Below are 16038 nucleotides of genomic sequence, written 5' to 3' on the forward strand. Positions count from 1 at the left end.
TCTCTTAATCCTAATTCTTTGAGCACATTGGGTTTATTGTAATAGATCCGCAAGTTTTAAATTAAATTAAAGAGATCCTCCTTGATTAAAATATGAATGCTACATGAAAGTACCTCAGTGTGGCAAGTCCAGATCCAAGTGATTTAACTGTCTGTGACTCTATCCTTTGAGTGTTTCACTTAGTCTATTAAAAATAATGGCAAACCTTCAAGATTTCAAAGAAATCCATAAGGATTTTGTTCAATCAAAGGATTGCTGAAACATTTCTAGAGCGTCGACATGGTGGCATTTATAGATTATGAAGATGGTCATTAAAAAATAAGATGGTACTTATCAGAGTAACATGAAAAAAAATCCCAGCATGCTGTAAGTGATAATGGGAATTTTTATTAATTTATAACTATCACACAGTGTTTTTGTAATACAATCCTCGGCTTTGAGTGAGGCAAATGTGGCTTATTGATAAAGACTTTTGATTTCTAAGTAGTTGACATCTTAAGTGAAATACTTAGAACTAATAGCTTTATTAGTAAAATTGTCAGTTCTGGTTTTCCTCTCAAATGCAATTATGATAATGTTAGCTTGCTGGCATTGGTGGTTTTTCATACAAAAGTAAAAAAAAAAGGTAACATTTAGATCTTTACAAGAAGTCTGCAGTTTTTATCAAGCACATTGTCTTTTGCTATACATCAACATTGATTGTGCATGACCTTTTATTTTACAATTCGTATTATCTTAAGAATGTGTTGATATTAATAAGATTGATCAAAAAATAAATTTGGGGGAGGACATGAAGACAAATTTGAGGTACACTTTCTAGTTATTAAAAATAGAGACTCAATATGTAGGTCTAATAAGGAACAAAGTAAGAATAATCTAAAGGTCTTTCCACATTCTGAGTGCACACTTGTAATGAGGACCACCGTTTCCTGTGCTTTCTGATTGTTAATGGAATTTAACTTCTTCATTCTCTACATCTCCTTGACTTTATTTCTCTACTTTGATTCTTACAGCATCTGCCTCTGTGTTGCTTTTTTATGTAGAGTGCCCCACAGTAGGCAGCAAGTTCCCTCAAGGACAAACCCAGTCTGGTGCAAGCTATAGATAAGTAATTTTGAGTCCTAGCCTAGGCTTACTCATTGGTGCCCATTATGAAAGTTTATTAAGGGAATATTGTTATAACAACAATGCCTAGAATGCTTTGAACAAAGGTGGCCCTGAGATTGTTAATTAGTTAAACAAACAAAACAAAAACAAGAACTTAAACTGATTTGGAGAGCAATTTCTTAGTGTTTATCAACAGCCTTTAAAGTATTCTTACTTTTTGACTAAGCAGTTCCCATTCTTCATGTATATACAAAAAAAAAAAAAAAAAAAAAAAAAAAAAACCAACAAAAAAACAAAACAAAACCCCAGAAAGATACACCCTTAGATTTTGATAAGTTTTATGCAGAAGGTTTTTACATCCACTTTGTAGCATTCAAATACTGGAAACAATTTAAAAACTCGACAGGAAGGAAATAATTAAACCATGCTGCAACTGGCCAATGTTATACAGTCATATAAAATTAGTGATAGTAATAGCAGAGCAAAATGGATATTTTGGTATTTTTTTGGTTAATTTCAAGTGCTGATATAAGTACCTTTCTTTTAAAAAAAAACATAAAACATAAAATAAAATGAGAGCAAATATATGATACATTTCAAATGCAATAAATTATAACTGTTTTGTAAGTCATGGAGTAGAATTGTAAATTTATATTTTCTATTCAAATATTCATTAACATAATAAAGTGTTTTCGGTGTAAAAAATTATTTTGAAATATCTAAAGCAAAATGATATTTGATCTCTTTTGAAAAAGCACTGTTTTTACAAAGTGTCGATATTGTCAATGTTAACTCATGAGTATATTTTTGTGTAGATTGTTCCCTGTTGCTGAAGAAGCCTATTCTGACTCTATACAAGTCAAGACAATGATGCAGAGACAGGCTATAAAATAAGTCCAAAGACTTTATTCTAAATCTTTCATCTTCAAATAATATAATCCTTAGTTGATAACTTTAAGAAAACCATTTAAATTAAGATTTTAGAGGGCTTTTTTTTTTTTTTTTTTTTCTGGCTCTACAAACTTTTTATTGATGGCAAGGTATATATTTTGTTTTTGGTACAATGAACAATTTCTTGGTTTGTCCTTTTATAAACTTTATCATGAATAAATGGAAATTTTGAGGCAGACTTAACTATATAACAATATCAATACTGTTATGTTTGTATTTCATTTATTTATAATGTCTTTGAAGTAGAGTAAGAATAGTTCTTGAAAAAGAATTGCAAAATCACAACCCATTTGCCTATTTAGATTCACTGGCACAGAACTATCTAGGCTTAGAGATTAGTAGCTGATTTGTCTTTCACATTAGTCAAATCATAGAGTCAGTGATTTTCATCTGAATAAAACAATGATACAGATTTCAGATATTTTATTTATTTATTTTTTGTTAAAGATTTTACTTATTTATTTGACAGATCACAAGCAGGCAGAGAGGCAGGCAGAGAGAAAGAGTGGTAAGCAGACTCCCGGCCGAGCAAGGAGCCAGATGTGGGGCTCAATCCCAGGACCCTGGGATCATGACCTGAGCCAAAGGCAGAGGCTTTAACCCACTGAGGCACCCAGGCACCCCAAGATTTCAGATATTTTAAATGCCATGGTGACATGATGATAAAAAAAAAAAAAAAAAAGCAGACCAGTGTATTAATTTTTTAAAATAGCCTTGAATACTGAAATAATTTAACACCAGGGATATTGCAAACAGTATTTTAAATGTTACCTATAAAGACTATTCAATGGTTAAAATGGTATAATTCCAAATAAAGACCAGAAAGATACAAAACTGCATACACAATAGTATTAACAATAATAAGTACTATGTGGTAACTCTTTTTAGGTGCCAGCCACTGTACATAAAGCCTCTAGTGGATATAAATTCATGCACATTTTGAGACGGCTCCATGAACTAAATGCTCATTACCTTTTTAGAAATAAAGATCTGAGGCTTAGCAAGAATAGAATGTGTCGTGTGTCATCTACTGGTGAGTGGCGGGGTCTGGGTCCCATCTGATAGCCCACGGTTTCACCTGTCATATCAATGTTGTGAAATTGATTTGCCAGCAACCCTTAAGAGATTTGTTTAGCGTTGCAAACTCAGCATGTAGACACACACATGTAAACACCCACATAACTCTGTATACATAAATATGTAACTTTAAAGCGTACCATATACTGACTTAGTCATCATTTTTAGCTTATGTCCTAATAATTGGGTATTGCATTTTGTTTCTTCCTGTCAGAGCAACAGGAAAACAAACTTCCTCTTTCCAGAAGTGGTCTTAAGAAGCAGCCAAAGATCTTGGCCATTTTTTTTGTCAGGAAAACTTGAATATCAATTGTGAAAAATGAGCTGTTTTTACACAAAAATCACCTGGTATTCTACTAGATAAAACTGAAGTATATTCAACTTATCTCATTTACTTACTGGGAAGTCTGCTTTCTGACTAACATCCTAGGTGTCTCACAAGAATATCACTGATCAAAATCAAACATGTTACAGGAAGCAAGTTGCTCAGTGGATAGAGGTCAGACATTACTAATATCTGGAGTTGCATTCTAAGGAAATTCCTGGCCCTATCCTCCAGTACTATTACTGCATAGTTCCCATAGAGGCAAAATCATGGCAGGATCTTAGATGTTCATAGAAAAACATTTGTTTCTTCGTGTCTTGAATATTTATTGAGCACCATTGTCTTGCACTATTGCAAGACGATGATGTAAGAGTAAAAAAGGTGAAGCCTGATGAAGCTTATGTCTTGCTGTTTATTCTTGACAAGCTTAAATGCTATCACCAGCACCTAGAACTACTTTCTTAGATATGCCATTGGAATGTCTAAATTAAACTTCCTCTCTTTTCCTCCTCTTCCTCTCAAACAAACAAAAAATCTGAAACCGAGTCGACTTCTACATTTGAGCTAAGGACAATTCCATCTTAAATGTTACTTGAAACACAAACCTTAGGATCACCATTGACTTTTCTCTCTCTTACCCAACATCTAACCCATCAGCAGATTCTGTGAGTTCTGCCTTCAGAATCCATCTAGAATCATTTTTACTTCTCACTGCCACCACCATCATTACCATGGCCCAAGCCACCATATCTCTCTCCTGGATTTCTCTGTAAGTTTCTTTCTTTCTTTCTTTCCTTTTTTTTTTTTTTTTAAGATTTTATTTATTCATTTGAGAAAGACAGAGACAGCACAAGCAGTGGAAGAGGCAAAGGGAGAGGGAGAAGCAGACTCCCCACTGATCTGGGAACCTGACGTGGGCCTCGATCCCAGGACCTGGAGATCATGACCTGAGTCAAAGGCAGATGCTTAACCATCTGGGCCACCCAGGTGCCCCTCTCCATGTTTCTTGACTGGACTTTCTATTCTCACCTTTGGCCTTCACATAATCTGTACTCAGTATAGGAGTCAGAGTGATCTTTTCAAAATATTACTTGTATAAATGACACTCCTCAGCTCAAAACCATTACATGACAATCTATGTTCATTCAGAATTGAAGTCAAAGTTCTCCATTGACATATAGGGCCTTACATGATCTGCACTAATTTTTACCCGATGTTGCCTTCTATAATTTCTTTCTCCCTTTCCACCAGTCAACTCTAGTAACACTGGCATCATTTGGGAATTTATTCTGAAAAGTCTCCCACCTGAAAATGTTTTCCTCTTAGTTTTCACATGGCTTTGTCTATCTCTCAGCACTGACGTATTGCTTATACAGTTCAGGTTATTTCCTGAAACTACCTTATAAATGAGACCTTTCTGAATGACAGCCCTAAATGTATATCACTCCTGTCCTTCCCTTCTCTTCTTTATTTTTCCTCAACAACATTTGCCCCTCTCTGAGAAACTATGTATTTTAATTACTTATTTTTTTTTATAGATTCTTCTAGTAGATTGTAAAAGCCATGAGAATAGAGACTTTGGTCTAATTTGAACTTTTTTTTTTTTTTTTTTTTTTTAAAGATTTTATTTATTTATTTGACAGAGAGAGATCACAAGTAGATGGAGAAGCAGGCAGAGAGAGAGAGAGAGAGAGAGGGAAGCAGGCTCCCTGCTGAGCAGAGAGCCCGATGCGGGACTCGATCCCAGGACCCTGAGATCATGACCTGAGCCGAAGGCAGCGGCTTAACCCACTGAGCCACCCAGGCGCCCCTAATTTGAACTTTTTATTGTTGGACCCACTGCATGTGGGACAGTACCTGTTATAGAACCAACACCCAATAAATATTTACTGAATGGTTAAATCAATTAACCAATCATTAAATCCATCAAATTTGAACAGAAAATGAATAAAGACCCTGTGAATGGTTAAGAGAGAGACAAGATTCTTGGTTTCTGGAGTTCACAGCCTGGGAGGAAAGATCATTAAATAAGCAATCATATTTATATGTAGATGTATATGTATATATAAAATATGTATAGAGATTTACAGATATAGAAGCATGAATCAGGTGCACTGTAGAAAATGAAATATATTAGTTACCTTGTCAGGGCTGCTTGCTACAAATTTCTTCATATAAGGGACCAAGACACTTTCTGAAAGTGCACCTCACCTAATAGAACAGAGTTTCAGACAGACAATTTTTTTCTATTAACAAAGTTATGAAACAGTCCACAAGACCACTCTCATTTCTGAGATCATCTGCAGACTTCAGGGTTTCCCTGATCACCCTCAGTTTTGGTAATTCACTAAAAGGATTCACAGAACTCACTGAGAGCTCAAACTCACAGTTATAGTTTATAAAAGATACAGACTAAAATCAGCCAAAGAGAAGAGAGACATGAGACAGTCCAAAAGGGTTTCCTACATTCAACTTCTAGCTGTCCTGTCCCGAAGAAGTCAGGGATAGTGCTAACTCTTCCTAGCAATGGTATGAAAATATGCACAGAGATTTGTCCAGCAGGAAGGTTCACACAAGTCTTAGCGTCCAGAAGATTTATTGGTGTTCGGTCCCAGAGAGGTAGTTGGTTGCCTATGTGACTGAATTTTCTCTCCAGTTTCTTTGGTTGTCAAGCTGATGCTGCCTAATCTGAAGTCCTTACTATACATCCCATTGCTAACCATAGACTGTTTGATGTGGCCCCAGGCTTTCACATTAAAAACAAACAAACAAACAAACAAACCAAAAAAACCAAAAAAAACCCTCTTTTATCAGGTAAGAATTTCCAAGATCTTAGGAATTACCTCCCTGGAACCAAGGGCAAAGGTCAGACTTCTCTTTGAGCAAGGTAAAGTTCTTTACTCCACAAAAAGCTCCATTTGTAAAAATAACATTTTTCTTCTGAGTCTAGCATTTTTCCTGTTATTCAGATATTTTTCCGATGCTTCTGTCTGCCCAGACCTTGGGCATTTTCTATAAATACAACTTTCTTTACCTTGGGAGCTCCTTTTCATTCCACTCCATTCACATGTAAGAATGGGAGCAGTCATGTTTCTGTAGGCCCTGTCTTCCTGACCATAGTTGAGTGGAGGGTAACATGACCCAATTAAAGACCTTTTTCAGAACTTTTAAAATTGGAAAAATGGAAAGACTAAAACCCTCCAGTGCAAGACAAAATTATGAAACACAGGACTTCTGGTGAACAGATGATTCTAGTGGACACAGGGTCTGGAACAAAATTATGTAGATGTGACTTACGACTTTTTGACCTAGGAGCTGAGTATTCATTCCCATGCCTCTTTTTTCACCTTTAAAGTGGGATAATAATAATGTATTGCTTTTAAGATTGTTACAAGGATCAGATGAATTACCTGCAAAGGAATTAGGACTTTCAGTAAGTCCTCTGTGTTAGCTCTTGTTATTGTTGCCAGGAGAGGGGGGTTTTTAGTAGACAAAAAAAAAAAAAAAAAAAAAAAAGGACAGTATTCCCACATAGAAAACATCAAATCCGGATAACTTTGTAGATGAGTTTTATCAAATTTTCCTTTTAATTAATCTTATGCAAAAATTTAGAGAATAAGAATAAACAGGCAACCTAGTCTATAAGCCCTGTATAACGTTGGAACTAAAACTAAGCAAGGATCATACCAAAAATATAATAACAGTCTAATACACCAATGTATAAAAAAGGACCATAAAGCTTCAGAATATCTTTAAGTAAATTTACCACATTAGCTGGCTAAAGGAGAAAAAAAAGAATAACACAGTGGCCTCAATAGATATAGAAAAGAACCATTTATTAAAATTCAATACTCATTCCTGATTTAAAAAAATATATATATAATATAAAAATATGCTTACATTATAGCAAATATCATTATTATCAGAAACATTAGGAATGCTTTTAATATCAGGAAAAAAAGACTAACATAACTTATTTTCACTTCTTTGAAACATTATACTGAAAGCCCGACCAAAAGAGTAAGAAAAATAAATACAATGCATTAGGATTGAAGAAAAAGAGCTTCTATTATATACGTATTATTTTATAGCATATGCATTATCAGAAATAATAATAAAGATTGACAAAGTGACTAGATACAAGATCAGTACATAAAAATTGATTGCATTTTGCCCCAATTAAAAATACTATTTACATTATCAACAAAAAAACAGTATTCTAAAATGTATAATACAATTTGGGAGACCTTATATGGAGTATATTATGAAATTTTAGCATAAGTCTTCTTAGAAAATTTAAATAGAGTGATGAAATCCTGTCACTTCTCCATAAAAATGATTTATAGATTCAATTAAATTGGAAACAAAATCTCAAGAGTTTTAAGTTGTCTCAACTTTATTGGGACAAGTATAGATTGTAGATTGTCAACAAGTAAAAGCTTGACAATATCAAGTATTGGTGTGGATATAGATGAAGGGAAATTTTATATTTTAGTGTATCCATTTAGGAAGAAAAAAACTACCTTTTAGCAATTTTATTCCTAGATGTGTAATTGGAGAAACTCTTGCACATAAACTTTGGGAGACAGATTTAAAAATGTACAGAGCAGCTCAGTTTGTAATACTAAAAACGAAAACCAAAATACTAAAAACAACTACCTGAACAAGGAAGAGAACTGATAAATAAAATGAAGTGTAATCACATAATGGAATATTTTTCAGTAATGAAAATGAAATAAATTATTAGGTCTTAGACATGAAATGAGGAGAGGAAAAAAACCAAGTCACTGAAAATGGCATAAAGTATGATGCCATTTCTATGAATCTCCCCAAAATATAAACTAACTTTCTGTGCAGGGATAGTGCTAAAACCTTAAAAAGGAAGGGAATCATACTAAAAAATTCAGGATAGTATTTACTTCTGGGTGAGAGGAAAAATAAGATACACAGAAGGCGTAGGTAATATACATGTGGTGGTATCTCGTTATTTTTATGTTTTATAGTTTGTATATGCTTGCACATGGTTTTTCATCTGTATCAAATGTTTCTTCTTTAAAATAATGAATAAAAATTAAACCAAAAAATGAAGTTGTGTGTGACTAATGCTTACTGCAATTGAGAGAAGCTCTATATTCAAGAGCTATTAAAAACATATCACGTAACTTATTTTTTCCTATGCTGTTGACCCCTGATGTTCTCCCTCTCTTTAAAACTCTTAAAGCATTTATCATAGTTCTATCCACTCAGCAGGCAACCAGTGAATATTAATTGATGGCAATTATGACATTTATGCTTATGTTAGTTTCCATTGTATTCTTCAGGCTGATGTTACTTGCACAATTTGTTCTCTCATTTAACTATCCTGGGGAAGTTGAATTGCAACGAGCCACACTGTTTTTCAGTCCGTGTCAATACAAGTTCCATGATTAATTACACATAAAGAAGAACTTGCTTTAAGTTCAATAAATTACACATCTGACCTTTTTATTAGAGTCCATATATTTTTAAATTAAGCACCTTTAAACTAAGAATTACAATGTACTTTATGAATATTAACTCATTGGTTCCCATAAAATTTCAAGAGAGGTTGTCAAAATTACTATCCTAGCATAACTTTAAAGATACTCATTTTTGTAAATGTGTAAAATGGAGGGAAATTAGCCATCAGTTGTCACAGGAGTGTTTTCAAGTATTTTTTTAATACATTATTAATCCTTGCAAATACTTAGTTTGTACTCATTTAAAACAGTGTTACCATTTCTTGACAAAGACATTTGATATGATTTTATGATAAGAAAATTTAGAAAACACCATCACGGATTACTTCAAACTTAAAAATAAAATACTGAAATAATTACCTCTATAGCAACAAGGTGCTACACTCCTAGGCTAATTGCCAACATTTTCTTCCAAGGAGTTATACATCCACATCTAGTGTTTAAAAGCATGGGCTTTGGGGCACCTGGGTGGCTCAGTTGGTTAAGCAACTGCCTTCAGCTCAGGTCATGACCCCAGGTCCCTGGGATCAAGCCTCGCATGAGGCTTTCCACTCAGCAGGGAGCCTGCTTTTCCCTCTCCCACTCTCATGCTTCTGTTCCCTCTCTTGCTCTGTCTCTCTCTGTCAAAAAATAAACACAATTTTAAAAACAATACAAATAAATCATGGGCTTTGCATTCAGAAAGCCTGAGTTTTAGTCTCACTTTTGCTACTTACAAATTCTGTGATCTTGGGTAACTGAGTCTTAGTTTTATTGGGGAATATAAAGATCAGCTTCATAGTTCTGCATTAGCCTCCTAGTTTTGCTGTGATCATTAAATGAGGTAATACATATCAAGCACACTTCTTGTATGTAACAATTTCCAATAAATGGGAACAATTTGCAGTCATTATTTCATAATAGACTGGCAAATACTACAGTGGAATTCTTCCAGCTGGTCTTCTGTTGATAATAGATTTGACTAATAAGGAAATAGAGAAGTAATTTTGGATATAAAATCTATACTTCTGGTATGAAATGAAATTTATCTCAAAGATTGTATTTAGGACCAAAGCTAGACAAAATTGTGAAATAGGCAAATTGGGTCTCTAACTTTACTTTTACTTTTTCCATTCTTTTGATGTGTACCCTTGACTAGGTCCCTTGCTTCTAGTCCTCTTCAGAAATCACCTACCCTTCTCCATATTTTGCACATTATTACGTCATGCAATAATGTACATAGCATGCATTCTTACATTAGCTAACAATAGCTGAGCCAATGCAAGGATACTTAAGCTTTCTTATCAAGACACCAGGGAGTGAGTCACTTAGGGTGAAATTATAGGACTAACTAGATCAGTGAAGGATAGATTCTTGCTTTGAGCTGCCTGTTCTATTTCCCGACTTTGATAAATTAACTAGGGTATTTATCTAGGTTTGACTCTTGGATTCTCTAGACCACTTGGTAAATTCGTCAAAGGAACTATTATTATTTTTTTTTGAAAATACAAATGTAACTGAATAATTGGACTGTGTTCAGTTCCATTGGCCCCCAATTTTTCTTTCCTATTTCTTCTTAGAGTGGTAATAAAAACATACGATCTCTTAGCATCAGATCTTCTCAAAGTAACATACAAAGACTGAAAAAGGAAATGTCTTCATGTGTCCATTTGCATGTTTCTCCTAAACTTTTCTAGAACCCCGCTGCCTATAGATTCTTGCTTAATACTGTCTAGAATTGCTCCATGCTGTCATCCTAAAGTGATGCTATTCAGAAGAATGGAAGTACCCTTTTCAGCGTGTGTGGAGATTGGACTGGCTATTACTACGGGGAACATTATCTGTCCTGCCACCTTCTTATCTCTGTATCACCTTACCTGGGCAGGATTTTCTCAGGATTTCCTGCAGATTGAGGTATTTAGTTCATATTTCTGTCATAGCATGTTAAACATATTTTTCTTATACCATGTCTATGCTGTATGCAAATCAAATGTTAACGGTCTTGTCAATAAATGTGAGCTCCTGAAATCCTGGGCTGTGTCTTTCTCATTTCTCTACCCCCAGAGGAGGTTCTTCATGTCTAATGAAATGGATGAAAGACAGAGGGATGGAATGTTTCCCCTTGACCCAAAAAAGCATGTTTCTATCCTGGAATTTTATCGTTTATCAGAATTTCTTATACATATTTTATCTTTAGAGCTCTTCTTGAACACGTCTCCTTAAAATAACTCTTCCTGAATGTCAACTACTATTAATAAGAATAATGAAATAGAACAAAAAAGAATTAGTAGAAAATTCTCTGCTGGTTAAGCATTTGGATCTTGAATTTAGACTTGAATTTATGCCTAAAATTCTTGAGCAGAAACAGTGGAACAGGCAGTGGGGAGAATCAGTACTTCCCACAAAATCAGCCAGGTGCTTTGAAAAAATGTATGTGTACACATGCAGAGTGAAAAATGCGAGCAATTACTGACTAAATCAGAATTAAATTTCCTCCTCCCTAGCTTTTACCTGACATATTCTGCTAACTGTATATTTTTTCACTTCATCTTTTAAGTGGTAGTTTAATTTCAAAATATTAAAATTATTAATGAAATGCTTCCCAGTTTTGTAGTCATATTTTTAAACTTGCTAACTTCCTTTGCAATATATACTGTAGTTCAAATGTTGCCTCTTAAATCACTCTCTAGTTTCTGATACATTGCTGTGATAAAAGTGCTTGGTTTGGTGGGAAGAAGTGACTATTCATTTGCTAATGTACCTCACATCTGTCATCTTTCACTCTTTAAAAAATACTTTGTCACAGGACAGAGTATAAACCGTACAGAGTAGGTCTACGAAGTATGTTTTCGTTTTCAGAGTCACTATCTATGATGTAATTTGGAATACTGGAATGATTAGATCAGTCTTTCTTTCCTATCCCCACCAAAGAATAAGCTTGCTAACTATAGAAATGTCAACTTTCATATTCCCTGATAAAATGAGCACCATTTCCAGGATTTATTTTAGACCCAGGTTGCAAGGGTGGGGGCTGATTCTTAGTGCCCATTTATATACACTTCTGTAATTCTTGGTGGTTGATAAGCATTACTTATTTTCTACAGACTTATTTTCTACGGACTTTTCTACGGCATTTGCAGTAGGAAAAACTGTGAGAGGAAATTTGGGTGGTACCCTGTTAATTCAATTAGTTTAAGACTGAGAGTATATAAAGGAAGGAAACAGATAGCAACTTTTGAAAAAGGAATCTACAGTACCTAGCTTGATACTCAGAAATAATACGCATTCAAGTGCATTTTTAATAAGTGAATGTTGGGAAATGGATGGTATTAAAAAAAAAATTTTTTTTTTTTTCAAAAGAAAACTTTGCTCCGCATATTGAAAAATACTTGGCAGGGAAATTCAAAAAAGGATATCTTTGTTAACACAATATATTCTCTTTTAATCTTTCTTTTTATGATGATAATGATGCAGCCAAAGGAAAAGATCTAAATAAGATGTCATGTGAGTTTAGAAACAGGAGCTCAGGAAATCACCTTAAATATTTTCAATAAAGTACACATTTATAGCACTTAATCTAGAAAGTATTGAAAAGTCAGGAAGAAGCATTTAAAAAATTATTTAAAGGTTGACTTCGATTAAAGAAATTGAAATACGTGTCTATTGAAATATACATGTAAGGGTATTTTTATTTTTATATCCCACAGGGAAATTTCTGTTCAGGCCAGATTCTACCCAGGCAGAAGTTTGAATGGTTGATGAGCCATCTTCATGACATTTTGAGGCACGATTTATAATATGTAGACTACCGGTTTTGAAAGTGGGATGTCGACACTTGCACTATGAATCATTTTAGGAGGCAAAAACAGGGACTAATCAGATCTGACAAAAATTTAGCCAGAAAACAAAACCAAAAAAGTTGAAAACTCTTTTTGAAACACGAATTTATATAAATAACATCATTAATTATGAATCACTCCCAATTATATAAGTGTTCTGAAGCCATATCAATAAGGAAATAATAAATATTATTCATTGCATCTTTGTATTGTCTTTTCAAGTCTACTTTTATATATGTTTATCTTATATTTAAGAGTGCAATTTGAATGGTATTTTATAAAAATATACACATACGGAGGAATACTAAAAAATGTAATGGATATGTGACTCTAATAATAGATTTTTGGAGGCAACTGATAGACTATAGAGGTTTGATGGAGCTTCAGAACCTGGGAGGGTTAAAGAACAGATATCAGGGAGCCTCAAAACTTCTTGAAATTGTATGCAAATCTAAGTGCATGTGTTGACTTACTTTTCTAAAGAAAGCCTGCAGAGCTGTCATGACATTATCATGGAAAACAGTGACTCATTTTCACTTAAAAACAACCACATGTTATCAATTCCTTATAGATTCAGACTGAAAAATATTTAAATACACTGGAAACAAATATTTGGTATGTACTAAAATGTTTGAGTAAATTTTTAATAAATTGGATTTATTGCAAAATAAATAAGGCCCCCTAGAGTTATATAGGTTGCAAAGATACATAATTACACCAATTGGCTGAAATGCATCAAAAAACAGGTGTGACAACTGATAGCTAAAATGATATTTAATAGAAATTCATATGGTAGAATTTCATTTTTTCTTTTCCATTTAGTCATCAAAAATATGTGATAGACAGTATAAAATGAAAACAGATGAAATGAATTTCCACATGGGTTCTGCCAAGTTTCATCTCCTCAGTGAGTCCCGAGGAAGTCCAGAATCCATTCCCCTGCGTGTGACTGGAATGTGCAGAATCTGTGAATTACTTTTCATTCTGCCAACTGACAAACTGCTCAGTGTGCAGGAATACGAGGCAATGGAAGACAAGTTTGTTTATTAGAGTATGAGGGTGGTTTTCCTTCCCCCACCCCTTCCATTTTCCCTCCTTGTTTTCTTGCAGGTCTCCCTCCCTCTATTTCTTCTGGTTCACTTTGTAATTTAAAACATTATAATGCTCTCAAAAGCTCTATCCTGATATTTTATTTTCATAAATTGCATTTTAAAAAGGAGATATTAAAATGCAGTACATATGCTCACTATGTTGTGAGTTAAAGGACGATTTCACTTTACTAAAATAAGGAATGGAGTTCACCCAGGAGTAAGTTTTAAAGTTGGACCAGAAAAATTAAATTTTTAGCAAACCATAGCGCTTCCTCAGTCTATATGCTAATAACCTTTGATAGTTATATACAGATATTTTAGTTCTTTCCTGTCACTCAGCCCCAAAGAGGAAATCTACAAGTTATCATAATCTTCCTATCTAATTGAGCTTATTGGAAGAAGTAAATACGTTTTACTGTGTCTTAATTTGTGGTATCCATTCAGCGATTTGCATTTCATTCTAATATATTATTTTTCACAGGAAATCAGTATTAGGGATGAAAGAAAATTTTCAAGAGTTAACATTCAAATGTCTTTGACATATAAATGGTACACAACCTCTATCACTGTATTTCAAAATTTATAAACGGCAGCAACACTGATGACCTTTTATAGAACATGGAAATTCAGGAATAGAGCTATAGATCATGTGCGTAAAATATTTATTTACAGGACATCTTAAAGCAACTTTAAGAAATGATTACTTTGTTTTGAATCAAAGAAATATTAATATAAAATATCAAAAACATTTGGCATTAATAGTATTAATAGTATGAGTACCTTTCTAGTAAGTTAATTAATTTGTTTTATAATAAAATATGAATATGATTAAACTTGATTCTAATCAACTCTAGAGTTTTTAGAATTAGAATGATTTATTTACTCATATTTGAACCCAGAGGAAAAGGAATTCTTTTAAATATTATAATAATTATATGTATTTTGTGTTTCTGATATAATGTTTAAAATCCAAGTGTAACTTGCTAAAGACAGGTGCCTAACAATGAAAAACTTAAACAATCATTTTCCCACTATTTGCTAAAAATATCTAATGAAGAATAAACAAGCAGGGTTAGTTTCCTTGCTTTTACATATTAATATAGGGAAGAGAATATTTCAATCTTTGTATATTTTAATCTATCCCTTAACTCAAAGGAGATTTTATTTTTAATAGAAATCAAAATGCTTAATGATTTTTTTTTTCATTTTTGAATGTCTTATAAGAATCCTGAAAGACTCATTCTCTTGGATGAAAAAATCTGTATTTTAACCCCAGTTGAGCATCGTGTGTTTCTATCCATGGTGCATTTAGCATTAGTTTTCTTACCATAAAATGGGGATAGAAGAGTCTGTCCTGGCTCCCTCATAGCTTTTTTTCAGTTGGGGGGAGGTGGTCGAAGGTGGAGAGGATTATTTGAGATAATAGATATGAAATAATGTTAAGAAGTACAATTTACCATTTGTATTGTTATGTTATTAGTGATTTATAAAACTATTGATTTCTGATTCTGACTGTTGATATGGAAATTTATTGCTGGGTAGAAATTTGGGGGCCTAAATTCCAATCCATATATTGTACAGATCAAGAGAAACTAGGTCCATGATTTGTTAAGTGACTAGATCTTAAAATTTTTGATTTTTTTCACTCACTTTATTATGAGGTATCAACATTTTTGATTCATTATTTTATTGCTATCAACAGATTTCCCTTAAAATTCAATTCTCTGAAAAATCTAGACATTTTATCTGGTTTTACTACTAAAAATTCATTAAGGTTCAATTAAAAAGTATCTGGTTAAATTGATCAAAAAAATACTAGTCATCACTATCAGCACAGTAATCCATTATACTCATATAGAGCTTTGTTGAGCAGTGTACTTTACATTTGTAACTTCAATCAGTCATCACAAAAATAGTACAAGATAGAAATTTTGGAGGGTCAATGCCTTGTTCAAAAATTCTCCACCCAGCAAAAATTTTTTTATGTTACTTTTACTGGTCTCCAACAACAACAACAACAAAAAATGAGAAGCTGAGTAGTTTCAAAGCAAGTTCATTTAAAATGTTGGAACATTATTTTATAGGTATACCATAATATAATTAAAATGTGACTAATTCCTGCCCAGAATCCAATAGTGTCTTGTCTAACCTAATTTCCTACAAGTTGTTCT

The sequence above is a fragment of the Enhydra lutris genome, unplaced genomic scaffold (assembly GCF_002288905.1).
Source record: "Enhydra lutris kenyoni isolate GAN:26980312 unplaced genomic scaffold, ASM228890v2 scaffoldscaffold9, whole genome shotgun sequence".
In the NCBI taxonomy this organism is placed as follows: Eukaryota; Metazoa; Chordata; class Mammalia; order Carnivora; family Mustelidae; genus Enhydra; species Enhydra lutris.